At 40.6% G+C, this 19962-nt stretch overlaps 1 pseudogene; it reads left to right on the top strand.

Moving 5' to 3' along the window:
- Window positions 1-17935: 17935 nt before the first annotated feature.
- LOC114200639 (calreticulin pseudogene) lies at window positions 17936-19190 on the top strand (annotated as a pseudogene).
- Window positions 19191-19962: the final 772 nt, after the last annotated feature.

Genomic DNA, 19962 nt, shown 5'->3' with positions numbered 1-19962 from the left:
GCTTCTTATCTCACATTTAGGTTTTTCATCCATTTTAAATTTATTTTTGTGTATGGTGTAAGAACGTGGTCCAGTTTCTCTTTTTTAAAATATTTTATTTATTTATTTATTTGAGAGAGAGAATGAGAGAGAGCACGAGAGGGAGGAGGGTCAGAGGGAGAAGCAGCACCCCTCCCCAAGCAGGGAGCCCAATGCAGGACTCGATCCTGGGACTCCAGGATCATGACCTGAGCTGAAGGCATTCACTCAACTGACTGAGCCACTCAGGCGCCCGGGTCTACTTTCATTATTCGCATGTTCCTGTCCAGTTTTCTCAACACCATTTGTTGAAGAGACAGTCGTTATTCCAATGAATGGTCTTTCCTGCTTTGTCAAAGATTAGTTGACCTAGTTTTTTTCTGTATAGTTAAGACTGTCTTATGGTTGGGAGGTCTGGATGGCTCGGTCGCTTAACCGTCTGCCTTCAGCTCAGGTCATGATCCCAGCATCCTGGGATCGAGTCCTGCATCGGGCTTACTGCTTAGTGGGGAGTCTGCTTTTGCCTCAGCCTACCACTCCCCCTGATTGTGTGCTCTCTCTCACACACATAAATAAATAAATAAATAAATAAATAAATAAATAAATAAATAAATAAAATCTTTTGGGATGCCTGGGTGGCTCAGTCAGTTAAGCGTCTGCCTTCGGCTCAGGTCATGATCCCAGTGTCCTGGGATCAAGTCCCACATCAGGCTCCTTGGTCAGCGGGGAGTCTGCTTCTCCCTCTGCCTGTGGCTCCCCCTGCTTGTGCTCTCACTCTTTGTCTGTCTGTCTCTGACAAATAAATACATTAAAATCTTTATAAAAAAAAAGACTGTCTTATGGTTTCCTTCCCTCTCATTTTTTCTTTCCCCTATGTTCATCTGTTTTGTTTCTTAAATTCCACATATTACTAAAATCCTATAGTATTTGTCATTCTTTGATTGACTTATTTTGCTTAGCTCCATCCACGTTTGACAATGGCAAGACTTCATTCTTTTTGATAGCTTAGTAATATTCCATATACCACATCTAATTTATCCATTCATCAGTCAGTGGACATTGGGGCTCTTTCCATAATCTGGCTATCGTTGATAATGCTTCTATAAACATCAGGGTGCATGTGCCCCCTCAAATCCATATTTTTGTATCCTTTGGGTAAATACCTAGTAGTGCAATAGCTAGGTCACAAGGTAGTCCCATGTTTGACATTTTGAAGAACCCCCATACTGTTTCTGAGTGGCTACACCAGTTTGCATTCCCACCAATAGTGTAAGAGGTTTCCCCTTTCTCCACATCCTCATCAATACCTGTTGTTTCTTGTGTTGATTTTATACATTCTGACAGGTGTAAGGTGATCTCTCCTTGTAGTTTTCATATGTATTTCCCTGATGGTGATGTTGAACATCTTTTCATATGTCTGTTAACCCTCTGGATGTCTTCTTTGGAAAAATGCCTATTCATATTCTCTGCCCATTTCTTTTTTTTTTTTGTATGCATTATATAATATGGATACTTAGTTAAACTAAACATCTTTTTTAAATGTTATTTTATTTAAGTTCAATTAATTAACATATAGTGTATCATCAGTTACAGAGGTAGAGTTCAATGATTCATCAGTTGCACATAACACACAGTGCTCATTGCATCATGTGCCTCCTTAATGCCCATCACACAGTTACCCCATTGCCCCACACACCTCCCCCCCAACAACCCTCAGTTTGTTTCCTATAGTTAAGAGTCTCTTATGGTTTATCAAGAAATAGGCAGAAGACATGAACAGACATTTCTGCAAAGAAGACGTACAAATGGACAACAGACACGTGAAAAAGTGTTCAACATCACCGGGCATCAAATACAAATCAAAACGTCAATGAGATACCACCTCACACCAGTCAGAATGGCTAAAATTAACAAGTCAGGAAAGGACAGATGTTGGCGAGGATGTGGAGAAAGGGGAACCCTCCTACACTGTTGGTGGGAATGCAAGCTGGTACAGCCGCTCTGTAAAACAGTATGGAGGTTCCTCAGAAAGTTGAAAATAGAACTACCCTATGACCCAGCAATTGCACTACTGGGTATTTACCCAAAAGATACAAATGTAGTGATCTGAAGGGGTACGTGCATCCCAATGTTTATAGCAGCAATGTCCACAATAGCCAAACTATGGAAAGAGCCAAGATGTCCATCAACAGATGAATGGATAAAGATGTGGTATTAAAAAAAAGAAGATGTGATACACACACACACACACACACACACACACACACACACACACACACACAATGGAATATTATGCAGCCATCAAAAAAAACCCCAAAATCTTGCCATTTGCAATGACGTGGATGGAACTAAAGGGTATTATGCTAAGTGAAATAAGTCAATCAGAGAAAAACAAGTATCATATGATCTCAGTGATATGAGAAATTTGTGAAACAAGACAGAGAATCATAGGGGAAGGGAGAAAAAATGAAACAAGATGAAACCAGAGAGGAAGACAAATCATAAGACATTCTTAATCTCAGGAAACAAATTGAGGGTTGCTGGAGTGGTGAGGGGTGGGAGGAATGGGGTGGCTAGGTGATGGACATTGGAGAGGGTATGTGCTATGGTGGGCACTGTGAATTGTATAAGACTGTTGAATCACAGCCCTGTACCTCTGAAAAAAATAATACATTATATGTTAAAAAAAAAAGATAGTAGGAAGAGAAAAATGATGGGGGAAATCGGAGGGGGAGACAAATCATGAGAGACTATGGACTCTGAGAAACAAACTGAGGGCTTTAGAGGGGAGGGGGTAGGGGAATGGGTTAGCCTGGTGATGGGTATTAAGGAGGGCATGTATTGCATGGAGCACTGAGTGTTATAGGCAAACAATGAATCATGGAACACTACATCAAAAACTAATGATGTAGTGGGGAGGAGCAAGATGGCAGAAGAGTAGGAGACCTAAATTTTTTCTGGTCCCAGGAATTCAGCTAGATAGGGATCAAACCATTCTGAACACCTATGAACTCAAGAGGAGATCGAAGAAGAGCAGCAACTCTCTGAACAGAAAAGCGACCACTTTCTGGAAGGTAGGACGTGTGGAGAAGTGAGTCCGAGGCAATATTCGGGAAGATAGACTGCGGGGGGAGGGAGACTCCGTCAGCTGCTACTGGCAAGTGATAGAGCAACGGAGCACAAAATCGGAAATTTTAGAAGTCTGCTCCGCTGAGGGACATCGCTCCAGTGGCTAAGCAGGGGGTGGAACCTTCACTGAGACAGTGTGGTCTCGGGACCCTCGGGGTCACAGAAAGACTGGTGATGCCTGAGTGTGGCAGAGCTCCCAGGTATCGGAGCAGGGAAACCGGCTGCAGAGATGGAGCCAAGGAGTGGGCTCTCAGCTCAGGGTTGCCATAAACTGTGATCCACGGCACATTTGGGCCACTACTCTTCCAGCAGGTATCCAACAAGTGGCAGATCCGGGGAGACTCCCCTTCCTCCCCAGGAGGAGTGGCGCGGGAGCACACCACAGGAATCTGCTGGGATTGGAGACACCACATGGGGTCATGTGCCAGAGATAGAAATGCTGGGTCACAGGCCAGTCAGCACGGAGTGTGGCCGGAGACCGGGGAGACAGGAGTGATTGACTGCTTTGCTCTGGGGGCACACTGAGAAGTGGGGCCCCGAGTTCTCAGCTCCTCCAGGGCAGAGATTGGGAGCCCTCCATTTTCATCTCGTCCTCCAAAGCTGAACGGAAAGCTTGCAGGGAAAAAAAGCTCCCTAGAGCAAACCCGAGCAAATTACTTAGCCCAGCCCCCGGCAAGGGCGGGGCAATTCCGCCTCCGGCAAAGACATCTGAGAACCACTGCAATGGGCCCCTCCCCCAGAAGATCAGCAAGAACAGCCAGCCAAGACCAAATTTAGCGATCAGTGAGAACAGCAGAACGCCAGCACTAGGGGAATACAACACATAGAATTCATGGATTTTTTTTCCCCCATGATTCTTTAGTCTTTCAAAGTTAATTTTTTTATTTTTCTTTTTTTTTGAATTTTTATTTTTCCCCTTTTCAACCATCTTATCAATTGCTTTTTTAAAAAATCTTTTTTTATTTTTCATTTTTAGAGTCATATTCTATCCCTTCATAGTAGTTAACCTTATTTTTAATATATATATATATATATATATATATATATATAACTTGTTCTCTCTTTAAAATTTTGGGATACAATTTCTTCTAACAGACCAAAATATATCCTAAATCTCAAGTGTATGGCTTTGTTCTAGTCTCCTGTCTGATCACGTTCTCTCCCTTTTTTTTTAAATTCGTCTTCTTTCTTTTTTCAACCAACTTCTTATTAGTTCGTTTTATAAAATCTTTTCTAATTTTCATCTGTACAGTCATATTCCATTCCTTTATTGTATTTACCCTTATTTTTGCACATATATAAGTTTTTATCTCTTTAAAATTTTGGGAGGCACTTTCTTCTAACAGACAAAAATATGCACAAAATCTAGTGTGTGGCACTAATCTATGCACCAGCCTGATCATATTTGTTATTCTTTTTTTTAAATCTTTTTCTTCTTTTTTTTACTTTTTCCTTTCTTTCCCTTTCTTTTCCCCTGGTTTCAGGTCTCTTCTGATTTGTTTAGTGTATATTTTTCTGGGGTCATTGTTACCCTGTTACCATTTTGTTCTCTCATTCATCTATTCTCCTCTGGACAAAATGACAAGATGGAAAAACTCACCTCAAAAAAAAAAAAAAAAGAACAAGAGGCAGTACCAACTGCCAGGGACCTAATAAATACGGGCATTAGTAAGATGTCGGAACTAGAGTTCAGATTAATGATTTTAAAGATACTAGCTGGGCTTGTAAAAAGCATTGAAGATATTAGAGAAACCCTTTCTGGAGAAATAAAAGAACTAAAATCTAACCAAGTCGAAAACAAAAAGGCTATTAATGAGGTGCAATCAAAAATGGAGGCTCTAACTGCTAGGATAAATGAGGTAGAAGAAAGAATTAGTGATATAGAAGACCAAATGATGGAAAATAAAGAAGCTGAGAAAAAGAGAGATAAACAACTACTGGATCGTGTCTCAGGGCACCTGGGTGGCTCAGTCTTTAAGCATCTGCCTTCGGCTCAGGTCATGATCCCAGGGTCCTGGGATCGAGCCCCACATTGGGCTCCTTGTTCTGCAGGAAGCCTGCTTCTCCCTCTCTCACTCCCCCTGCCTGTGTTCCCTCTCTTGCTGTGTCTTTCTCTGTCAAATAAATAAATAAAATCTTAAAAAAAAAAAAAACTACCCTGGATACGAGGACAGAATTCAAGACAAAAGTGATACCATAAGATGAAACACTATTAGAATAATTGGGACCCCAGAAGAAGAAGAAAGAGAGAGAGGGGCAGAAGGTATATTGGAGCAAATTATAGCAGAGAACTTCCCTAATTTGGGGAAGGAAACAGGCATCAAAATCCAGGAGGCACAGAGAAGCCCCTCAAAATCAATAAAAATAGGTCAACACCCCGACATCTAGTAGTAAAACTTACGAGTCTCAGAGACGAAGAGAAAATCCTGAAAGCAGCTTGGGACAAGAGATCTGTAACCTACAATGGTAGAGACATTAGATTGGCAAAAGACTTATCCACAGAGACCTGGCAGGCCAGAAAGGACTGGTATGATATACTCAGAGCACTAAACGAGAAAAATATGCAGCCAAGAATACTATATCCAGCCAGGCTCTCATTGAAAATAGAAGGAGAGATAAAAAAGCTTCCAGAACAAACAAAAACTAAAGGAATTTGCACACGTGAAATCAACCCTACAAGAAATATTGAAAGGGGTCCTCTAAGCAAGGAGAGAGCCTAAAAGTAACATAGACCAGAAAGGAACACAGACAATATACAGTAACAGTAACCTTACAGGCAATACAATGGCACTAAATTCCTATCTTTCAATAGTTACCCTGAATGTAAATGGGCTGAATGCCCCAATCAAAAGAAACAGGGTATCAGATTGGATAAAAAAACAAGACCCATTGATATGCTGTCTGCAAGGGACTCATTTTAGACCCAAAGACACCTCCAGATCGAAAGTGAGGGAGTGGAAAACAATTTACCATGCTAATGGACACCAAAAGAAAGCTGGGGTGGCAATCCTTATATCAGACAAATTAGATTTTAAACCAAAGACTATAAAGAGATGAGGAAGGACACTATATCTCCCAACAAACAAAAGCCCAGGGCCAGATGGCTTCCCAGGGGAATTCTACCAAACATTTAAAGAAGAATGGTACCTATTCTTCTGACACTGTTCCAAAAAATAGAAATGGAAGGAAAACTTCCAAACTCATTTTATGAAGCTCCATTACCTTGATCCCCAAACCAAAGACACCATCAAAAAGGAGAATTATAGACCAATATCATTGATGAACATGGATGCAAAAATTCTCAGCAAAATACTCACCAATAGCATCCAGCAGTACATTAAAAGGATTATTCACCACGACCAAGTGGGATTTATCCCTGGGCTGCAAGATTGGTTCAACACCTGCAAATCAATCCACGTGATACAACACATTAATAAAAGTAAGAACAAGAACCATATGATCTCAAAAGATGCAGAAAAAGCATTTGACAAAGTACAGCATCCTTTCTTGATCAAAATTCTTCAGAGTATAGGGATAGAGGGTACATACCTCAATATCATAAAAGCCATCTATGAAAAACCCACAGCGAATATCATTCTCAATGGGGAAAAACTGAGAGCTTTCCTCCTAAGGTCAGGAACACGGCAGGGATGTCCACTAACACCACTGTTATTCAACATAGTATTAGAAGTCCTAGCCACAGCAATCAGACAACAAAAAGAAATAAAAGGCATCCAAATCAGCAAAGAAGAAGTCAAACTCTCACTCTTTGCAGATGATATGATACTGTATGTGGAAAACCCAAAGGACTCCACCCCAAAACTGCCAGAACTCATACAGGAATTCAGTAAAGTGGCAGGATATAAAATCAATGCACAGAAATCAGTGGTATTCCTATAGACCAACAAGACAGAAGAAAGAGAAATTAAGGAGTCTATCCCATTTACATTTGCACCCAAAACCATAAGATACCTAGGAATAAATCTAACCAAAGAGACAAAGAATCTGTATTCAGAAAACTATAAAATACTCATGAAAGAAATTGAGGAAGACACAAAGAAATGGAAAAATGTTCCATGCTCATGGATTGGAAGAACAAATATTGTGAAGATGTCAATGCTACCTAGAGCAATCTACACATTTAATGCAATCCCTACGAAAATACCATCAACTGTTTCCAAAGAAATAGAAAAAATAATCCTAAAATTTGTATGGAATCAGAAAAGACCCCAAATAGCCAGAGGAACATTGAAAAAGAAAAGCAAAGTTGGTGGCATCACAATTCTGGACTTCAAGATCTATTACGAAGCTGTTATCATCAAGACAGTATGGTACTGGGGCGCCTGGGTGGCTCAGTTGGTTAAGCGACTGCCTTCGGCTCAGGTCATGATCCTGGAGTCCCAGGATCAAGTCCCGCATCAGGCTCCCTGCTCAGCGGGGAGTCTGCTTCTCCCTGTGACCCTCTTCCCTCTCATGCTCTCTATCTCTCATTCTCTCTCTCTCAAATAAATAAATAAAATTAAAAAAAAAAGACAGTATGGTACTGGCACAAAAACAGACACATAGATCAATGGAACAGAATCGAGAGCCCACAAATGAACCCTCAACTCTATAGTCAACTCATCTTTGACAAAGCAGGAAAGAATGTCCAATGGAAAAAAGACAGGCTCTTCAACAAATGGTGTTGGGAAAATTGGATAGCCACATGCAGAAGAATGAAACTGGACCATTTCCTTACACCACACACAAAAATAGACTCAAAATGGTTGAAAGACTTAAATGTGAGACAGGAGTCCATCAAAATCCTAAAGGAGAACACAGGCAGCAACCTCTTCGACCTCAGCCACAGCAACTTCTTCCTAGAAACATTGCAAAAGGCAAGGGAAGCAAGGGCAAAAATGAACTATTGGGACTTGATCAAGGTAAAAAGCTTTTGCATAGCAAAAGAAACAGTCAACAAAACCAAAAGGCAATCGACAGAATGGGAGAAGATATTTGCAAATGACATATCAGATTAAGGGCTAGTATCCAGAATCTATAAAGAACTTATCAGACTCAACACCCAAAGAAAAATGATCCAATCAAGAAATGGGCAGAAGACATGAACAGATATTTCTGCAAAGAAGACGTCCAAATGGCCAACAGACACATGAAAAAATGCTCAACATCGCTCGGCATCAGGGAAATCTAAATCAAAGCCTCAATGAGATACCACCTCACACCAGTCAGAATGGCTAAAATTAACAAGTCAGGAAATGACAGATGTTGGCCGGGATGTGGAGAAAGGGGAACCCTCCTACACTGTTGGTGGGAATGCAAGCTGGTGCAACCACTCTGGAAAACAGTATGGAGGTTCTTCAAACAGTTGAAAATAGAGCTACCATACGACCCAGCAATTGCACTACTGGGTATTTACCCAAAAGATACAAAGGTAGGGATCCGAGGGGGTACGTGCACCCCGATGTTTATAGCAGCAATGTCCACAATAGCCAAACTATGGAAAGAGCCAAGATGTCCATTGACAGATGAATGGATAAAGAAGATGTGGTATATATATACAATGGAATATTATGCAGCCATCAAAAGGAATGAAATCTTGCCATTTGCAACACTGTGGATGGAACTGGGGGGTATTATGCTGAGCGAAACAAGTCAATCAGAGAAAGACATGTATCATATGATCTCACTGATATGGGGAATTCTTAATCTCAGGAAACAAACTGAGGGTTGCTGGAGTGGTGAGGGGTGGGAGGGATGGGGTGGCTGAGTGATAGACATTGGGGAGGGTATGTGCTATCATGAGCACTGTGAATTGTGTAAGAGTGTTGAATCGCAGACCTGTACCTCTGAAACAAATAATATATTATATGTTTAAAAAAAAGAAGATAGTAGGAAGAGAAAAATGAAGGGGGGGAAATCGGAGGGGGAGAGGAACCATGAGAGACTATGGACTCTGAGAAACAAACTGAGGGTTCTAGAGGGAAGGGGGGTGTGGGGATGGGTTAGCCTGGTGATGGGTATTAAAGAGGGCATGTACTGAATGGAGCACTGGGTGTTATAGGCAAACAATGAATCATGGAACACTACATCAAAAACTAATGATGTAATGTATGGTGATTAACATGACATAATAAGAAAAGGAAAAAATTAATGATGTAATGTATGGTGACTAACATTATAAAATAAAATTTTTTAAAAAAGAGTCTCTTATGGTTTGGCTCCCTCTCTGATACTGTCTTACTTTATCTTTCCCTCCCTTCCCCTATGACCTCTGTTTTGTTTCTTAAATTCCACATAAGTGAAATCATATGATAATTGTCATCCTCTGATTGACTTATTTCACTTAGCATAATACCTTCTAGTTCCATCCATGTCCTTGCAAATGGTAAGATTTCATTCTTTTTGATGGTTGAGTAATATTCCATCGTATATATGTACCACATCTTCTTTGTCCATTCATCTATTGATGGACATCTGGGCTCTTTCCATAGTTTGGCTATTGAGGACATTGCTACTATAAACATTGGGGTGCATGTGCCCCTTCGGATCATTATGTTTGCATCCTTTGAGTAAATACCCAGTAGTGCAATTGCTGGGTGGTAAGGTAGCTCTATTTTCACCTTTGTGAGGAACTTCCATAATGCTTTCCAGAGTGACTGTACCAGCTTGCATTCCCACCAGCAGTGTAAGAGGGTTCCACTTTCTCTGCATCCTCACCAACATTTGTTGTTTCTTGACTTGTTAATTTTAGCATTTTGACTGGTGTGAGGTGGTATCTCATTGTGGTTTTGATTTTTATTTCCCTAATCAGGCCAGGTAAGTTTTAAAACTCCAAACTTTAGGGACCTCGTACGCCGGGGACCTGCACTGTTTTCTGGGGGAAGGTCTCACCACGCTGTGATGGATGCAGGTTTGACCCAGAAGGACCATCATACCAGAGTGCAAGAGCATGCTCCAAAAGCAAAATGCACTAAAAAGCCAGTATCCAGGTTAGCTGCCCTCAGTAGGTGTCTCTACACCTATGCTAAAATGGGGGGAAATGTTGCCCACCAACTCCTTTGTTCCCCAAGAGGCAATGCCACCTCTCAGATGCACTCCAAGCAGGGGGAACTGTCTCTCCCAGTGCATCTCAAGTGATCCACAAATCGCAATCTCTTCCCCTAGGCTACAGGAACACTGCAGCAATCTCAGAAATTTATACCAGCCACACCATGGACCTCTAAAACTAGTTTTTGAGCCTTATGGGTTGCAAATACAAAAATCAGCCCCTCTTGTTTTCCCGGGTCTGAAAAGGAAAATAGGAAAACAATCCCATTTACAATAGGATCAAAACGAATAAAATACCTAGGACTAAACTTAAAGAAGACCAAAACTTTTACACGGAAAATTACAAGAAGTTGATGAAAGAAATTAAAGAATACACAAATCATAAGGCATCCCCTGTTTATTGATTCAAAGACTCATTATTAATAGGTCCATACTACTCCAAGTGATTTACTGATTCAATGAAATCTTTATTGAAATCCCAAGGACAAATTTTACAGAAATAGAAAAAACAATTCTAAAATTCATGAGAAATCACAAAGAACCCCAAATATTAAAAGTAATCTTGAGGTAATGTGTCTACAGGGGCTGGGCCAGAGCAATATCATGGTATTCTCTTACTTAAAAAAAAAAAGTGTGTATTAGGAGGAGAGAGAGTTAAAAAAAAAGAGGAAAGAAGGGGAAAAGATAAAAAAAGAAAAACAGAAGATGATTTTGAGGTTAAGATGGTGGAGTAGTAGGGGACCCTATATTTGCCTTACCCCTCAAACATAGCGAGACAAATATCAAATCACTCTGAACACCCAAGAAATTAATCTGAGAACTGAGAGAACAAATTGCACATCTCAAAGGAGAAAAACAGCTACACTGTGGAAGGAAGGTAGGAGCTGCAGAGAGTTGATTTGCAGGAGAAAAGAACTGCGGGTGCTCTGGAGGGGAGGGCGCCCTGATCATGGAGAGAGGACAGAGAAAGAGAGAGAGCACTGTGCAGGGGATTGCACTATAAAACTCTTCCCCTAAACAACTAACAGGGAAAAGGAGAGGGGCTGATTACCACAAGTTTTTATAAGCAGCAGAGCTCAAAGTCTGAAGTTTTAGAAGTCTGCACCATGGCCGGGGTGGTGCCTGTTGGGCTTACCGGTGCTCCTGTGGGGAAGGAGGTCAGAGACCCAGGAGCAGACAGTGTGGTCTGAGGATCCCCTGGGTTCATGAAGAGAAACAGTTCTCCTTCTTGGAGTGCAACTGGGAGAGGTGGCGTGGCCTCTCTGGAGAGCTGGCAGGTGCCAATGTTCTGCCTTGTTCATTAGCATAGGGACAGAGACACCTGCTGAGGGCAGGAAATCTTGGTGGTGGTTTTTTTCTGTGCTTTACAACAAACTCCGAACTGCTATGCACTCATGCAACTGCTTTTCTGGGACAAACCGGCACCAGCCACAGCATGGTAAGACCCTCCCCCAGAGGATCAATGCAGGTCCCTAAAATTTGGAGCTTTGAAACCCAGCCAGTGCTTGAGATAAAACACAGGAGAACAGAGGCCAGGCAGACAAATGGCTCAGACACAGAGAGGGTGAAAGCAGGGTTCTGATAGAAGCCTGGGACAGAGGAGGGGAGATTATTTGCTCTTCTGGGAGGGCTTTCTTAACAGCAGTGGATAGAAACTCCCCTCATCAGGGATGAGAGAGTGTGTTGACGCCATTTTGCCCCTGCCCATCAGCACAGGCAGACTTCAGTGAGCAACACAGTGCCCCCAATAGAGGCTGGAATGGCTTACACCAAGTCTCGCCCCACTGCATCTTGTAGGTGCATTTTTACAAGGACAAATCTCTCTGAGAACCAGCACAGCCGGCCCCTCCCCCAGAAGACCAGCACAAACCCCTCTCGCACACCAACTCTACAGATCATAGAGTGCTAAAAAGCTTCAGCTTTAGGGGAAGTAGTATCTAGTTTCTTTTAACAAGCAAACCAAAACACACAGTTAAAACTTGCAACACAGTGGAAAAGGTCCAAACGCCTCCCACTGCAGGCAAGAGAAACTTGGGACTGACCTGAGGGAAGGAACAGCCAAAACAGAGCAGCAGAGTGCACACTCTGAAACACTTCCTGAAGCATCAGGCCCAAGACAGTATAGGACCTATTCCTAATATAGCCATTACTCTCAGGAGCAGGAATATAACAGGCTTTCCTAACAATCACACAAAATATTGTGACCTAGTCAAAATGACAAGATGGAGGAATTAGGCCCAAAAGAAAGAACAGGAAGAAGTCAAGGCCAGGGATTTAATCAAAACAGATTTAAGTAAGATACCTGAATGAAAATTTAAAACAACAATCATAAGGATATTATCTGGGCTTGAGGAAACCATAGAAGACAAAAGAGAATCCCTTACTGCAGAGATAACAGAACAAACACTAGTCAGGCTGGAATAAAAAAATTGTATAACTAAGGTGCAAAACCAACTGGATGCAAAGACAATGAGGATGGATGAGACAGAGGAATGAATCAGTGCTATAGAAGATAAAATTATGGAAAATAATGAAGCTGAAAAGAAGAGGGAAAGAAAAGCATTGGATCAAGAATGTAGACTTAGGGAACTCAGTAACTCCATGAAGCATAAAAACATTCATATCAAAGGAGTGCCAGAAGAAGAGAGGGAAAAGGCGGCAGGTTTATTTGAGCAAATTATAGCTGAAAACTTCCCTAAGCTGGCGAAGGAAGCATACATCAAAATCCAAGAGGCACAGAGAACTCTCATCAAATTCACAAAAGTCAGCCATCACCAAGACATACCATAGTCAAATTCCCAAAATACACAGACAAGGAAATAATCCTGAAAGCAGAAAGGGAAAAAAAGTCCTTAACCTACAAGGGAAGGCAGATCAGGTTCACAGAGGATCTGTCCACTGAAACATGGCAGGCCAGAAAGTAGTGGAAGGAAATATCCAACATGAGGAATAGGAAAAATCTATAGTCAAGAATACATTATACAGCGAGGCTGTCATTCAAAAGAAGGAGATAAAGAGTTTCCCAGACAAACAAAAACCAAAGGAATTCATGACCACTAAACCTGCCTTGCAAGAAATATTAAAGGGGACTCTTTGAGTGGGGATAAAAGAACAAAAGCAACAAAGACTAGAAAGGACCAGAGAACCTCACAAGAAACACTAATTTCACAGGTAACACAATGGCACTAAATTCATATCTTTCCATAATCACCCCGAATGTAAATGGACTAAATGCTCCAATCAAAAGACATAGGGTATCAGAATGGATAAAAAAAAACAAGACTCATCTATAAGCTGCCTACAAGAGACACATTTTGGACTTAAAGACACCTGCAGATTGAAAGTGAGGGTGTAGAAAACCATTTATCATTCTAATGACATCAAAAGAAAGCTGGAGTAGCCATACTTATATCAGACAAACTAGATTTTAAACCAAAGACTATAACAAGAGATGAAAATGGGCACTATATCATTACAAAGGGGTCTATCCAACAAGAAGATCTAGCAATTGTAAATATTTATGCCCCCAACTTGAGAGAACCCAAATATATAAAACAATAATAACAAATATAAAGGAACTCATTGATAATACAATAATCACTAAATTCTACTCCTGAAATGAATATTACACTATATGTTAACTAACTAGAATTTAAATAAAAATTTGAAGGGAAAAGGGGGTCATTCACAATGATTAAGTGGAATTTCATCCAGGAATACAAGAATGGTTCAATACCTGCAAATCAATCAATATGATATACCACAACAACAAAATGAAAGGTAAAAATAATTTAATCATCTCAATAGATGCAGGAAAAACATTTGACAAAATTTAACATCCATTCATGATAAAACTCTCAACAAAGTGGGTTTAGAGGAAACATATCCCAACATAATAAAGGCCATACATAAAAATCCCACAGCTAACATCATACTCAATGGTAAAAACCTGAGGGCTTTTCCTCTAAATTCAGGAATAAGACAAGGATGTACACTCTTATCATTTTTATTTAGAAACTTCTAAGGACTCCAATAGAAAAACTACTAGAAAGAATAAGTAAATTCAGTTAAATTACACAATACAAAATTAATACCCAGAAATCCATAATAACAAAATAGCAGAAAAAGAAATTAACAAAACAACTGCATTTACAATGACACCAAAAAGAATGAAATACCTAGGAATAAACTTAACCAAGGAGGTGAACGATGTGTATTCTGAAAGCTATAAAAGATTAATAAAAGACATTGAAGATGACACAATGGAAAGATACTCCATGCTCATGGATTGGAGGAATTAATATTATTAAAATGTCCATATTACCCAAAGAAAGCTACATCTTTAATGCAATCACTATCACAATAACAACAGCATTTTCCATGGAACTAGAACAAACTATCCTAAAATTTGTATGGAACCAAAAAAGATCCCAAATAGCCAAAGAAATCTTGAAAAAGAAAAGCAAGGCTGAAAGTGTCACAATCCCAAATTTCAAGATATAATACAAAGCTGTAATAATCAAAACAATATTGTACTGGCAAAAAAATAGACACTTAGATCAATAGAACAGAATAGAGAACCCAGAAACAAACTCATGCATATATGGCTAAATAATCTATGACAAAGGAGGTGAGAATATGCAATGAGGAAAAGACAGTCTCTTCAATAAATGGTGCTGAAAACTGGACGGCTACATGTAAAAGAATGAAATTGGACTACTTTCTAACACCATACACAAAAACTAACTCAAAATGGGTTAAGGACCTAAATGTGAGGTCTGAAACCATAAAATTCCTAGAGGAAAACACAGACAGTAATTTCTCTGGCATAGGCCTTAGCAACATTTTTCTAGATATATCTCTTAAGGCAAGGGAAACAAAAGCAAAATTAACTATTGAGACTACATCAAAAAAAAAAAAGCTTTTGGACAGCAAGGAAACAATCAACAAAACAAAAAGGCAACCTACTGAATGGGAGAAGATATTTGAAAATGATATATCCAATAAGAGTTTAATATCCAATTTATAGGAAGATCTTATACAACTCAACACCAAAAAAACATAATTTGATTTAAAAAATGGGCAGAGGGCCTGAATAGACATCTTTCCAAAGAAGAAATACAGATGGCCAACAGACACATGAAAAGATGTTCAACATCAGTCATCATCAAAGAAATGCAAATCAAAACCACAATGAGGTATTACTTCACACCAGTCATATTGGCAAAAATCAAAAAGAGAAGAAACAAGTGTTGACAAATATGTGGAGAAAAAGGAATTCACATACACTGTTAGTAGGAAAGTAAATTGGTATAGCCACTGTGGAAACAGTACAGATGTTCCTCAAAAAATTTAAAATAGAAACATCATATGATCCAATAATTCCACTAGTGGGTATTTATCCAAAGAAAATGAAAACACTAATTCAAAAAGATATGAGCAACCCTATGTTTATTATACCATTATTTACAATAGTCAAGATATGGAAGGAACCTAAGTGTTTATCAATAGAGGAAGATAAGGAAAACACACATGCTCACACACACACACACACACACACACACACACACACACCACACCACACACCACACATACCACACACACAATGGAATGTTATGCCGCCATTAAAAAGGATGAGATATTTCTCATTTGCAACAACATAGATGTCCTAGAGGGTATTATGCTAAGTGAAATAAGTCAAACTGAGAAAAACAAATATACGATTTCACTCATATGTGGAATCTAAAAAACAAAACAAACGAATAAGCAAACAGAAGCAGAATCAGACCTACAAATACAGAGAACAAATTGATGGTTGCCAGAGGTCAAGGGGTGGGGATGGCAAAATGGGTGAAGGGAAGTGAGAAGTATAGGCTTCCGGTTTGGAATAAAAAAGTCATGCAGATGAAAGGTATAATATAAGGAATATAGTCAATGATATTTTTTTTTCTTCATTAGTTTTTGATGTAATGTTGGAGTCACCAATATTGTAATACAATCGTATGGTGATAGATGGTAACTACACTTGTGGTGCACATAGCATAATGTATAAATTCGTCAAATCACTATGTTGTACACCTAAAATTAATTTAACACTCTGTACCAAGTATGCTCAAATTTAATTTTTTTTAAAAAAAGAATTTCTTGTCTTTGAACAGCACTATGAAAAAAATGAAAAGAGTTGCAGACCGGGAGTAAATATTTTCAAATCACACAATTGATAACAGTCTTGATCTACAGTATATGAAGAACTCCTCGACATCCATTTCCAATCAAGATAGGGTAATAGGGACAGCATTTTCCTTCTAACTGGAAACAACCAAAATTCAACAAAATACATGAAATAAGTTTTGAAGAACTAGACATCAAGCAAAAAAGGATAAGTGATCCCTGAGAGATGGGAAACAAACAGGGTAAGCCTTATGATTGCCCTAGATAACTGCCTTGAAAGAATTTCCAGTCCACAGCATAAGAAAAGGGAGCTAAGGCAGAGCCCAGTAGAGTTCCTGAGTTTAGGAGATGGAGCTGAAAGTCTAAGACCAAGACATCATGAGTTCATATATAAAGAGTACTCAAGATAACAGGACTGCACAAAGAAGAATGTCAACAATCTGTAAAGACACCCCTTGAAAATTTAGCAGATTATCATTATGCATGTGAGGAAACTACCCAAGGCCATCAAAAGAACTATCAGAAAGTATTAGAGAGAACAGTAACTGGTGTTCACACAGGGCTTGGGACACTGGCCATTAACACCAGCCAAACTGCAAAAGCTTAAAATTCACAGGACATTGACAGTGGACCCCAAAAGGTCTTATCTTAGTAGTACAAAATAGTTATCCCTAGACTGAGCACTGCTCCAGATCTGCCTACCAAATCATAAAAGCATGACCTAAAAGTATCAAACTATCTGAATAACTTAACTGCATCAAAGAACAAAGCATAAGAAGTTCATGTAAATATGCCAACTATTGTCCTAATTTCTGAGTTCCTTTTAGGACAATAGTTGGAATATAATATTCACCCAATGAATATTTGTTGAATGATTGAATGAAGGGGTTCAAATATTGGCTCTATTGCTAACTAGGGATAACAATATCTGTCTATTAAAATGTTTTAAGAAGGTCTTGTATATGTAACATGATCTATCATTCTCCCTTAAGTCTTCCTTTTGATAGTTGTTCCTATGGGTTGCATGTCTCTGTCAATGATTCTCTGTTGTGCTTTCAGCCCTCATTTTCTTGGTTATATGCCATTGTCTAGATCTATGGACTGAAGATCTTAAGATGTCTCTTGGGTTTGATGTTTAGTTAAATCAAGGCCATACATTTTAGGATCCCATAATTTACTTCACTTATATATATATTGGACTTGATAGAGGAAAATTTATAGATTGAAAAACAACAAGGGATAGAATTAAACTGTATCCTAATTATTAATTTTGCTGTAGTTAAATCTCCCGATGCACCAAAAGTCTCTTCATGATCCCAATGTATCAAGAAAGAACTCCAAAGATTTTGCCCTGAGCAAAAGGAAGAGTGGAATTGCTATTTATGAAGACTGAGAATACTATGAGAGAAGCAGATTTGCAAGAGAAAGACACAAGTTTGGTTTTAGATGTGTTAGTTTTGAGATACTGTAGATATTCAGATTAAGAAATCGAGTAGGCGGTCCCTACTGCAGAGCCACCGCAGGAGGAGAGATTTAAAGGGCCCGCGGGTCGCCGCCCCCTCGGCCCGCCATGAGGCTACCCGTGCTGCTGCTGCTTGGCCTCTTCTGCCTGGCCGCGGCCGAACCCGCCATCTACTTAAAGGAGCAGTTTCTGGACGGAGACGGGTGGACCGACCGCTGGATTGAATCCAAACACAAGTCAGATTTCGGTAAATTTGTCCTCAGTTCCGGCAAGTTCTACGGTGACCAGGAGAAGGATAAAGGGCTGCAGACAAGCCAGGATGCCCGCTTTTACACTTTGTTGGCCAGATTTGAGCCTTTCAGCAACAAGGGCCAGACACTGGTGGTGCAGTTCACCGTGAAACACGAGCAGAACATCGATTGTGGGGGCGGCTACGTGAAGCTCTTTCCAGATGGTCTGGACCAGACCGACATGCACCGAGACTCTGAATACAACATCATGTTCGGCCCCGATATCTGTGGCCCCGGCACCAAGAAGGTTCACGTCATCTTCAACTACAAGGGCAAGAACGTGCTGATCAACAAGGACATTCGTTGCAAGGATGATGGATTCACACACCTGTATACCCTGATTGTCGGCCAGATAACACTTATGAGGTGAAAATTGACAACAGCCAGGTGGAATCAGGCTCCTTGGAGGATGATTAGGACTTCCTCCCTCCCAAGAAGATAAAGGATCCTGATGCTTCGAAGCCTGAAGACTGGGATGAGCGGGCCAAGATTGATGACCCCACAGACTCTAAGCCTGAGGACTGGGACAAGCCCCAGCACATCCCTGACCCCGATGCAAAAAAGCCAGAGGACTGGGATGAAGAGATGGATGGAGAGTAGGAACCACCTGTGATTCAGAACCCTGAGTATAAGGGCAAATGGAAGCCCTGGCAGATGGACAACCCAGATTACAAGGGCACTTGGATCCACCCAGAGATTGACAACCCTGAGTACTCCCCTGATAGCAACATCTATGCCTATGAAAACTTTGCTGTTCTGGGCTTAGATCCCTGGCAGGTCAAGTCTGGCACCATCTTTGACAACTTCCTCATCACCAACGATGAGGCACATATGCAGAGGAGTTTGGAAACGAGACCTGGGGTGTCACGAAGGCAGCTGAAAAGCAGATGAAGGACAAGCAGGATGAGGAGCAGAGGCTAAAGGAGAAGGAGGAGGACAAGAAGTGCAAGGAAGAAGAGGAGGCAGACAAGGACGATGAGGAAGATAAGGACGAACATGAGGAGGACGAGGATGACAAGGAGGAAGAGGAAGAGGAAGATGCTGCCACTGGCCAGGCCAAGGATGAGCTGTAGGGGCCATGCCGCTGCCTCCAGGGCTGGACTGAGGCCTGAGCGCTCCCACCACAGAGCCAGCTGTGCCAAATAATGTCTCTATGAGACTGGAGAACTTTTCATTTTTTTTCCAGGCAGGTTCTGATTTGGGGTGGATTTTGGTTTTGTTTCCTTCCCTCCTTTTTCCCTTTTTTTTTTTCTAAACTGGTGTTTTGTCTTTGATTCTCCTTTAGTCCTTATTCCTGACCTCATCTTTCTTGATTGACATCTTTGCCTTCCTCTGTCCCTTTTTCTCCCCCAATCCCTTAGTTTCCCTCCAACCTGAGGGGGCAGAGGAGTGTGGAAGAGAAGTCCCAGGCCCAAGATTCCATCTGCTTTCCTTCCTGGATCCCAGAGGGGGGCTGGAGAAGAGGGGGACTGGAGAAGAGGGTGGCATCCCCAACCCCCAGCACTGAGGAGGAACAGGGTTCCTAGGGCCTGAGCTCTGACCCCCACCCACCACCTCCCTTTTCCCCCGCTCCCAGGACTGGGCCACTTCTGGGTGGGCAGTGGGTTCCAGCTTGGCTCACACTGAGAGTGTAAGGACTACAAACAAAATTTCTATTAAATTAAGTTTTGTGTCTTAAAAAAAAAGAAATGAAGTAGGCAATTGTTATATTATAGGTACTTAGAGAGTACTATGCTGGAAATATAAATCCTGGAAATGTCAAGTTATACATATTTAAATTTACAGGAATGGATGAAATTATAGAGCAGTTGTGTGTAAAAAGAGAAAGGATTGATAAGGAGGAAT

Source organism: Eumetopias jubatus, unplaced genomic scaffold (assembly GCF_037043125.1).
Source record: "Eumetopias jubatus isolate StellerSeaLion01/CBP00866 unplaced genomic scaffold, mEumJub1_p1.0 scaffold_11, whole genome shotgun sequence".
Taxonomy (NCBI): Eukaryota; Metazoa; Chordata; class Mammalia; order Carnivora; family Otariidae; genus Eumetopias; species Eumetopias jubatus.
Note: the sequence above shows the minus strand (reverse complement) of the source record. Positions and strands in the feature narration are given on the sequence as shown.